The 9,980-nt window shown below is 33.4% G+C and overlaps 1 long non-coding RNA gene across 1 annotated transcript; it reads left to right on the top strand.

The window, feature by feature from the left end:
• The first annotated feature begins 2,458 nt into the window (after window positions 1-2,458).
• On the top strand, window positions 2,459-4,699 carry LOC132628033 (uncharacterized). The gene is made up of 2 exons (XR_009578025.1): window positions 2,459-3,112; window positions 4,401-4,699. It is a non-coding gene; the product is annotated as an uncharacterized LOC132628033 (long non-coding RNA).
• The last annotated feature ends 5,281 nt before the right edge of the window (window positions 4,700-9,980 follow it).

Here is a 9,980-nt window from a genome sequence, read left to right as displayed (position 1 = left end):
TCATTTGGAAATTATTCTCACAATCAATCACTCTATTAGTTTTATGGAGACTATCCCTTTATGTAAGCAATCAAATATTGTATTAGATTATGTGTGATTTGTATCAAAATTTGTTTTGCTAATGCGGCGATGTTTTGTTTATAATTATAGATTACTGGAGTATGTTTCAATTTCTTTTTTGGATAGGCCTGATACTGACTCCTCCAGTGTTGTGCTATGAAAATTGTTACTCCCTCCATCCCAAAAAGATTGTCCTCTTTTGACTTGGCACAAAATTTAAGAAATAAAGGAAGACTTTTGAAATGTGTGGCCCAAAACAAGCATGAGATATTTATGTGGCTGTAAATCATCTCATAAAGTTAAATTGTTTCTAAATATAGAAAGGGGACAATCTTTTTGGGACAGACTAAAAAGGAAAGGAGGACAATCTTTTTGGGACAGAGAGAGTAATAAAATGAGTACCTTTTTTCTCTTTTACTTTAGGGAAGGATCTTTTGAATTATTTATATTTTGAATCAGTAATTTTGAGATCAAACCACAGAGATTAAATGATTTATTATTCTCAAGATCTATCGAATTATCCTCGTTAAGGAAGAAAAAAAAAAGTGAAGGATAAACTTGACTTATTTCATTGTAATTAGAGTTATACAAGTGCTAATGTTTAATAAGAATTTATGTAAAAAGGAATTCCAAACTTACTCCTCAAAATATTAAACGTGGAACTTCGAATATTAAATGTGAAACCTTCGAAGTTCCTTGCTGCCTAGGTTGAAAATATTTCCTAGAAAAACTACTCAATTAAAGATGAAAACTTTGTTAAATATAGTCAAACCTCTCTATAATCGCTATTCGTTATAACATCATTTCACTATAACGGCCTCATTTTCTTCGAAACCGATTTTTCATGTTATATTTTACTTCTCTATAACAACATTCTGCTTATAACAGCAATGACATCCATTGTAGCGGTACACTCTTTGTAAAATTACCTCTCTATAACAACCATACTCAAATAGCGTGCAATAATATTTTGTAAGAAATATATTATGTGACAACAAAAGTGTCGATGAAGAGCCTCAACCTACTGCAACTTGGAGATAGAAGAGTCAACTGTTAAGCACTTAGATACCCTTTAAGAGAAAGCTATTGAATTTTCTTTTACTGAAAGTTTGGACAAAATTCTTCGTCAGTTTAAGCGTTATATTATCACTAAGAGACTAGAATTTAGGAAACAACCTACAATTGTAGAGTTCTTATGTCAAACTTGAAATATTTAAATTCTCAATTAATTTATAATGCATATGTTCCATAGATTTTAATTCTTTATCTGCGTGGTACAACTAGTTATGGATTTTAGTACTAATTTATTAGTCTTTTCAATTTTTGATTTATGAGATATGAAAATCAATTGAGATTTTAAAATTTACAAGTATATTGTTTTCGTTTATAACATAAAAAGTATAAAAAGTTAATTGTTTTCGTACTTTTGTTTATAACAACTAAATGAGATCTAAATATCGAATGTCAGTATACATGCATAACAGCAACTCACTATAGCAGCCATGAAATTTCCGGACAAACGCTGCCACTATAGAGAGGTTTGACTGTATTCGTCTTTTCTATTTTTCGATTATTGTTTGAAAAACTGGGAAGATTGACATTTCTTTCAAGTACTAAATGTCATTGGCCCGTGCCACCACGAGCCCAACATTTTATGTTGTATGTTACCTTAGGCAATTCGCAAGAATGCCCTTATTTTGGGTGTCTTTAATTTTTACCTATTAAATTGGTGGTCTTTAATTTTTGCCCTTTGTTAGAACCTCTTGGTTTTGGGTACGAACCCCCATTCAGTCCAAAATTTAAAAAAAAAAAAAAAAAAAAGTCGCTAGGCAGTGTTTTGCATGCTTCAGGTAGAGTTTTGGGCAAACTATGCCTTGCCTTCAAAATTCTGCCTTAACTTTGTTGACACCCAATTTCGTCCCTCCTTTATTCCAATTTATTTCCTTGGGCTTCTAAATTTATTGGCGAGCTAAACATTTTTCACTATTAATATCGTTATTTCATTTTTCACTATTACTAGCATTACTTTATCACAAAATTTTAAAATGGTTCGTCATCATTTTATTTTCAGATTTTGTACTCGTTAAATTAATTATACTTTATCAAGTCCTTTATTTTCTACATATTAATCACTAATTATCATAGTATACATTGTACTAGTTATTAAATTAGAAGCCCAAAAAATAATTGAACAAAGGACAAAGGAAAAAGGATTCATATTTTCAGCTAATTGATGGCCCAAACAACTGAGCCCAAATCAGCCCACATATTAAATCCAACAGCCGACCCGGAGCAGCCCATTACCTCGTTCACCCGACCCGATTCAGCCTATACCCGCTAACCACCCGTCCGGCCCATTTCTTAAAACTTAGGCATCATTTGATTTACCCTAATCAAAGGGAACGCCGCACCTGCTCTCCTCCCCATTCGCTGCTCGTCTTTCCTCCCTCTCTCTCTCTCTTCCATTTAGCAAAACCCTAATCCCTTTCACCGTTCCAGACCTTGTTCGCCCATTTTGGGCAAAGCTTTCAATGCTTATGTGTTCTCCCAGCTAATAGCAACGTTCGTTGCTCCGCACAACCCTCTCTCTCTCATCTTTTTCCTTTTTTGAACAAGGGTTCATTTGCCCTCAACAATGGCAGATCTCTGTTGCCCCCATTTTCGTGCAAATGCTCCTTTCTCATCTTCAACAAGCTAGTCAACATAAATGGCCAAAAACCCTTCTGAAATTTCTGAAAATAAAGCAACTTCAAAGATTCGATTTTGATTTTTCAAATAGCTAATTCAACTTTGAAATCCCACCCAAATCGAAACCCTAGGTGTTGATTTACACCTATAAATATCACTTTAAGTCCTCAGCCAAAGGGAATAAAAAATCTCAGCTCTCAATTTTTTTAGTGTTTTACTCGATTCGCCCAAAAGAAATACGAAACTTTAGTTCATTAAAGCCCTCAACACTTTCAGTCGAATTTATGGGGCTCAAAGTTCGGATCTGTCAATACGATAGAGTAGATTCGAGGCATCGACTCCCTATTCACTGCACTCGGAAAAGGTCAGTAATGCGCAAATCCCATCTCATAAATTTACATTTCTAGTTTTATGTAAATCGTTGATTGGTATGGCTGTTAATATATTCTAATTTCATATATTCTACTGAAAAAGATCGATTTGAACCTTAAGGACTGTTTTTTGGGTTGAAAATCTCTTGGGAATAGTTAATCTAGAATACAACACTACGACATGATCTGTATATATGCTTGCTGACAGTCTATTAATGGTTTAGCATGACTGAGTTTTCTTTTTATAAGCTCAGGAGTTAGTTTTACCTATTAGTGCAACATGTATGCAAAGCATGAATTTGTTTCTCTCGTTGGTTTATATGTCGATACATTAAACTTCTAGACTTGCCTGCTTGATTCAATCTCAGTTTTTCCCCTGTCTATGATCATTGTTAGACTTAGTTCATTTCCATCTTGGTTTGATAATGCTGAAGCAGTAAATGTAAGTCTTGTTTGGCCTGAATTACTAGGATCTGTCTTATGTTTTAACAAGGGTTATTGACAGTTCATTTAGTTAAATCCATATTTCATATCTGTTCTAATATCACTCGTTTAGTTGTTCCTTTTAGAGTTTAAATTATGGGAAATGCTGGTTTAGATAACCTTTAGGATGAATCACTGCTATGTTCTACTCTAATAATTGTATTTATTTTATCTATTGAAATATGCGTCTTTCGGATAAATATTTCTGAATAAAGAAAGTTTGACATGGAAAAACCTTATACTTTTATGTTATCCTAGTGTATTTCCCTTGCAATTTAAGTTTTTATACAAGTCACGGACTAATTCAGTTTCTTCAATATGATGTAATTTAGTATCACTTCCCTCTGGTGTTAGTTTATATAGTAATCGTGTTGTTGATTAATGCAAAAGATCTAGCCTCACAACTTCAGTGGTTTAACATAGGGGACTATAGACCCTTATAAAGAAATAGAGGAAGATCATAAACTGTTGTTTCCAGATTGATTGAGAAATAAACTAGAGATCTCAATTACTAAGAAGACAAGCATTTATGTGACTTCAACTTTATCCAAATGCAATGGATAGTTTCCTTTAAAGAATTACTCAGATATTCTACCTGTCTCAACTCTTAAGCTGATAATCCATTTTAATCTGTTTTGATTTACATAACTCTTCTGTTTCCGCAATTCCAAAATGAACTATATGAGAATTATTGGGTCACATATTAATGATTTGTTTTGTGTATTTATTATCATATTAAAGCCTGTTTCTTGCTTCTAATCTTTTTTTCTTACTTTGTTTTGCATGACAATGCCGAAGTTGAAGAGTTCCCCGGGGACTCGATGGCATCCTAGGACCCGACGAGGCCACTACGTCGGGCCAATTATCTGCATATCCTCATTTCTTTCTCACCTTCGTCCTGTTCAAACAGTGAGATACCGAAGAGAATTGTTGCTCGTGTTGAACCCGAACATACCCCATTTGATTGTCGAATTTATTTTTTTGTTTGTTTGCTTACTTATGTCGATGATCGATCGTTATTATATGTTTGCTGTTAGAAGGGTGCTATACCCCATTTAAACGGGTTAAAATAGAGTACAACATATTGGTGATTCCTATATTATTTTAATTTAAGGAGTCGCCACCTAATTATTTTAATGGTGAATTAGGACACCTAATTATTAACTAAATATTGCTTAACTAAACTCCAATTTTAAAGGTCTTACTAACCTAACAAATTCTAGGTAAGGATTCTAAATATCCTAATGGGAAGGTCTTAGGCATCCATTAGAATCCGTTAATTACGGTTAACCGGCCAAACTTAGATTGATTAATGCATGATCCAAATACGTATGAAAATAGCGTTTAGATACTCTAAGTATTTAAGGAAAATAACTTATAATTAACAAGTGTAAAATATTATTATATGAATACTACTCGTCAAATTAAAATTACGCTAAAGATTAAAACATGGAAAAAGAAAAAAAAAATAGTATTTTAAAGTTAAATGTCATTTGAAAAACTTCGTGGTTGAATTTAAGAAAAATCTTGATTCTCAATGGATATTCGAAATAGGCATGGATAAAATTTTAAGAACGTCATTTTTTCCAAGCAAGCTAAACTTCAACCTCTTAAATGAATTAGAGAAAGGTAAAACCATTTACAGAAAAAAAAAAAATTGAACCCAAAGTTAGGTAGAAGTGGATTTAGAATGGGATAACAATCCACTAAAATTTAGAGATTCGGTTTAGATTCAGACTTTTAGAAACTGTTTTGCCTTAAAACTTATTTAACTCATTTATGGAAGAACAAAAATGAAATAGCAGCTACCAAACTCAATATAATCTCAAAACTTTAAGCTCGCATAAACTCAGTCCAATTAATTCTCAAAAGACTTATGAGATTAAAAACTTTAAGATGGGAAAATATGCCCCAAAGGAATGTTCAACGACCCTTTTTAAAATCTGAACTTGTCTTAAACATTATAGAAGAAGGAGATGACTTATGATTGAAATGACCAATAATGCTGAAAATTCGATATGTCCTTTAACCAATTAGATTAACGATCCCGAATAATTAAATAAACTTAATTACTAATCTAACTTAAAAAAAGGGGGTTCATAATAGAAAATCTCAAACTTGAGATAAAAATCAAATCACACACAGATAAGCCAATAATCCCTAAAGAGATATAATGAACGATAAAGAAGAAAGGACGCCATAGGCGACCCCAAATGTTTTGCAAGTTTTCTCATTGTTCCGGGCATTCTAGGGAAGATGATGAATGACAACTCCAAGCACGGATATGTTGAGAGTATGTCTTGAGACTTTCAATTTTGCGAGAATCCCGAATTAAGACTCCATTTACTCCAAAGTAGACATGTAAAGAAAAAGAAATAAAGATTAGCGGCAGCCTCATAAGGGCTATTCAAACAAAACACTCAAAGCCAAATACGAAGACGATTTACAACCATAGCAGCTAAAGAATATATAACCAGGAAAACCTTATTAAACATGATTACTAAACATTTAACAAAACAAGCGTGGTTATACATACTCCAAATAGTATATCATATTTAACAGTAAAGAAAAAAAAACCATGAAAGAGGTTTAGGCTTTTGATAGACTTTGACTTTCCACTTTTGTCTAACTCTTGCACAAAAGGACTGTGACTAAAAGAATCATCCTAAAACCTTCTAACAAAACAATGATGAAATAATGAAACTATATTAATACATTAAGATGGGAACTAATATATGACGTTCAATACTTTAACATTATGGTGAAACAGAAGACCGTACATTCCATCAAAGACATTTAAGTGTATCGATTGGCACTTGTTCGTACATCAACTTCAAATAAAGGCATTCTCTATAAGAGTCTAATGCTTTAAAAAATAAAAATAAAAATAAAAATGAATCCTAATAAAATCATTTCCATGTAGACAGCAACTAACAAAATACTCCTAATGAAGCAGCAAACACAAAATGTAGACTCATACTCACAACACCAAAGATTTAGAATAAACACATCGGATATCTCTTTTCATAATACAAAAATAAACGACGCTGGAAAGAAACTAACGACGATTCACAGTATACGGAGAATCATAAATGTATCGAAAGCTACAATGGAAGAAGAAAGGACGATTTACCGACCTTTTTGCGGTGCAGTGAACGGGGCTTTTGGATCTCCAACTTACCCTCAAAAACAAACGACGCTCAGATCCAAGATACTAAATACTTTGAGAAAGAAAAAAAAAATAAGAAGGAGGTAATGGTTTCAACAAGAGAAGTGGCTGCTCAAAAAAAAAAGTTCCCCCCTTCGAGCAAGGCTCGTCGAACAGAGAGCAAAAATACTAGGATAGTTTAAAAAAAAAAACAAGCAAACGAGACTGAAAAAAAATAGAAGTCTTAGCAGATTTTGTTTTAAAGAAAAATAGAAGTCTTATAGAGTTTTTTGATGGTGTCCAAAAACTTTTTTTTTCTTTGCTGGAGTCCAAAGTAGTATTTATAGGAGTAGAAAATTAGTGTTTGCTTTAGGCGGGATTTTGAACACCGTGCTTGAGACTTGGTCAACACGACCGTTTGAATTTGAACGTTGGATTTGGACGTCTTACCCGATATGGTGATACCTTGACTGGAATGGAGAGATTTGTCATACCTTAGAAGCATGAAAACGGGAAAATGATATAGAGACGCACCTAGAAAAGTCCCCTCTGCACAAAAATGGTGAAAACAAAGTTCACTTTCGGCTGAAGGAGTTTGGCATTTTTTCTAAGAGAGGAAATGGGAGGAAGAGGCAAAGAGACGCAACTGCCCCTTACCAAATGAAACCCTAGCTGAAATAGGATTAAAAATGAGACTTAATAAGGTCCATCAGATCATTTTTATTAAATGGTCTAGATTGACTCTTCAATAGTGGCTTTAGAGGGCCTTTTGGGCTGGTCTGAATTAGCTTAGTTTGGCTGAATATTAGAGTCAACTTGGGCTGAAAAGTACAACAAAAGAGCCACAATCAAACTTGTCACAATCAAACATCTTTTGTTGATTGTGGCAAGTTGGAGAACATCACAATTAAAGATGTTTGATTGTGGACTCTCTAGTTCACTCAAATTTGAAGCTCTTTTGTTGTACTTTTCAGCCCGTCATTAGAAGCCATTTTATCAAAGTATCAGCTACTTTAATTAATTTAAATAGTACAAATTAACATTTCTCTTCCAGATTATTTTAGTTAATCACTTTCTTTCGATGCTTAGCTTTAAATGCACTTTTAGATTTTTTTTAACACATAGCCTAATTAGATATAAGTCCGGTCAGTTAACCATTTATTAAATGGATCTTAAAGGGTGCCTAATACCTTCTCTTTAGATCAATTGAACCCTTACCTAGAATCTTTAAGTTAGTAGAACTTACAACGGAGTTAACTTTAAAAATAACATTAATGAACTTTAGGTGTCCTAATTCACCATAAATAATTAGGTGGCGACTCCCTAACTTTAATTAACCCCGGAATTACTGGAATGTTGTAAACTATTTTGACTTCGGTTAAAATAGGGTATAACAAACTTCAGGCAAAATTTTGCCTTAAAAATCTTAAACATTACTTGAGTGTTCTTAATAATGTGTCTATTCTCATCTCTCAGCCTATGCAAGCAGATCAAAAAGTTACTCAGCAAAATCACCTAAAGTAAGTCCAAATTGGAGAAGAACACTATCAAAATGAAATACCACTCACATATCTGCACAACATTTGCCCCAACATCAGAGTTTCAAACTCTATCTTAAGGTAGAGTTTTGAAGGAAAAATTTTGCCTTGCGAATCCAAACCTCTGCCTTGTGTTTTTTTTTTTACTGAGCTAGGGTTCGAACCCAGAACCTCGGGGTATTAGGCAAAGGGCAAAAATTAAAGACAACCAATTTAAGGGGCAAAAGTTAAAGATCACCCCAAAAGAAGGGCAATCCGCACAAAAAAATGTATTACTGTGACGATCCCCTTTGGGTCCCACTACTCAAGGTATTGTCTATGCCAGGGTACAACCCGTCCGCCCAAGGCCTTCGCCCCAACCCTCATCACGCTGCAGCGCTACGGGGGGTCGAACGCGGAACCTCTGGCTCCTTTACATTCCCCAAAGGGAATCGCCTTTCACCAATTGAGCTGAATGTAAAGGAGCCAGAGGTTCCGCGTTCGACCCCCCGTAGCGCTGCAGCGTGATGAGGGTTGGGGCGAAGGCCTTGGGCGGACGGGCTTTACCCTGGCATAGACAATACCTTGAGTAGTGGGACCCAAAGGGGGTCGTCACAATTACCTTCGGTTAAAAAAAGAATATGTCTTTAACTCTATTGCATTCATTAAGAAACAAGTCAATAACATTAATTTAAAGGTATTTGGTTAAGTTATTCTATAGCTTTCTTAATAAATGCAAATTTGCTTGGAAAGAAAAAAATTGTATATACTTCATCAGTTAATGAGTACTGTTTTTATGTGTAAAATCCCGTTTTGGGACCGAATGGACCATCCTAAGTAGTATTAAAACAAACAAAAAAAAAGTTTTGTTTACTAAGCAATTAAAACAAAATAGAATAAAGAGATTTTTATAGAATAATGATTAATTTTCATCTACATCAAAAATGTTACATTAGTTGTATCTAGTGAGTATTAGTTCTATTGTAGAAATTCGAAGTTATAAATCCAAGTTCCATGCTCCAAATTAAATAATTAACTCATCTTTATACTAAGCATATTACCTTTCAAATACTATCATAGTTTTCTTCACGAGCGGAGCACAGGGGGTTTTATTTGAACCCACTTTCTGGAAATTATATTGTATATTCAAGGTTAAAATTATTTTTCGTAAATATATGTAGTAGATGTCGAATCTCTTTGACATCTTCGTATATTGACTTTGAATCCGCTTAGTGAAATCTTGATTCCGCTGCTCATTTTTATCCAAATAAATTTGTATGGAAATCCACACAATAATACGACTTGAGATTAAAAAAAAAAAATGTAGTTACTTTGTTGATTTTAGTAGAATTATTGGGCTATTTTTAGTTAAGCAAATGGTAAATTGAAAATAAACTTATATATTATTCCTTTATTCCCTTTTACATTTCATGATTAAACTCGCTATAAAAAAAATAAAAAAAACTATCACTGTGTACAAGTAATCAAACAATTATGTAACGAAGAATTTGTAATAGGATTAATAAAATTGTTCCGCACAATCCCTAAATTAATTTTGATTTTTTAAAACGCCGATCTTTCGAATCAATAATTGAAATTTATCCTGGTAATTAGTAGTTTTTTTTTATTGTTGTTGTTGTTGTGTGCCATTCTCGTAAATGAGTTGCTTGTAATTTGGTTTGTTGGATTGGATTTCCATCTCAATGTTACTTA

Source organism: Lycium barbarum, chromosome 2, assembly GCF_019175385.1.
Source record: "Lycium barbarum isolate Lr01 chromosome 2, ASM1917538v2, whole genome shotgun sequence".
In the NCBI taxonomy this organism is placed as follows: domain Eukaryota; kingdom Viridiplantae; phylum Streptophyta; class Magnoliopsida; order Solanales; family Solanaceae; genus Lycium; species Lycium barbarum.
Note: the sequence above shows the minus strand (reverse complement) of the source record. Positions and strands in the feature narration are given on the sequence as shown.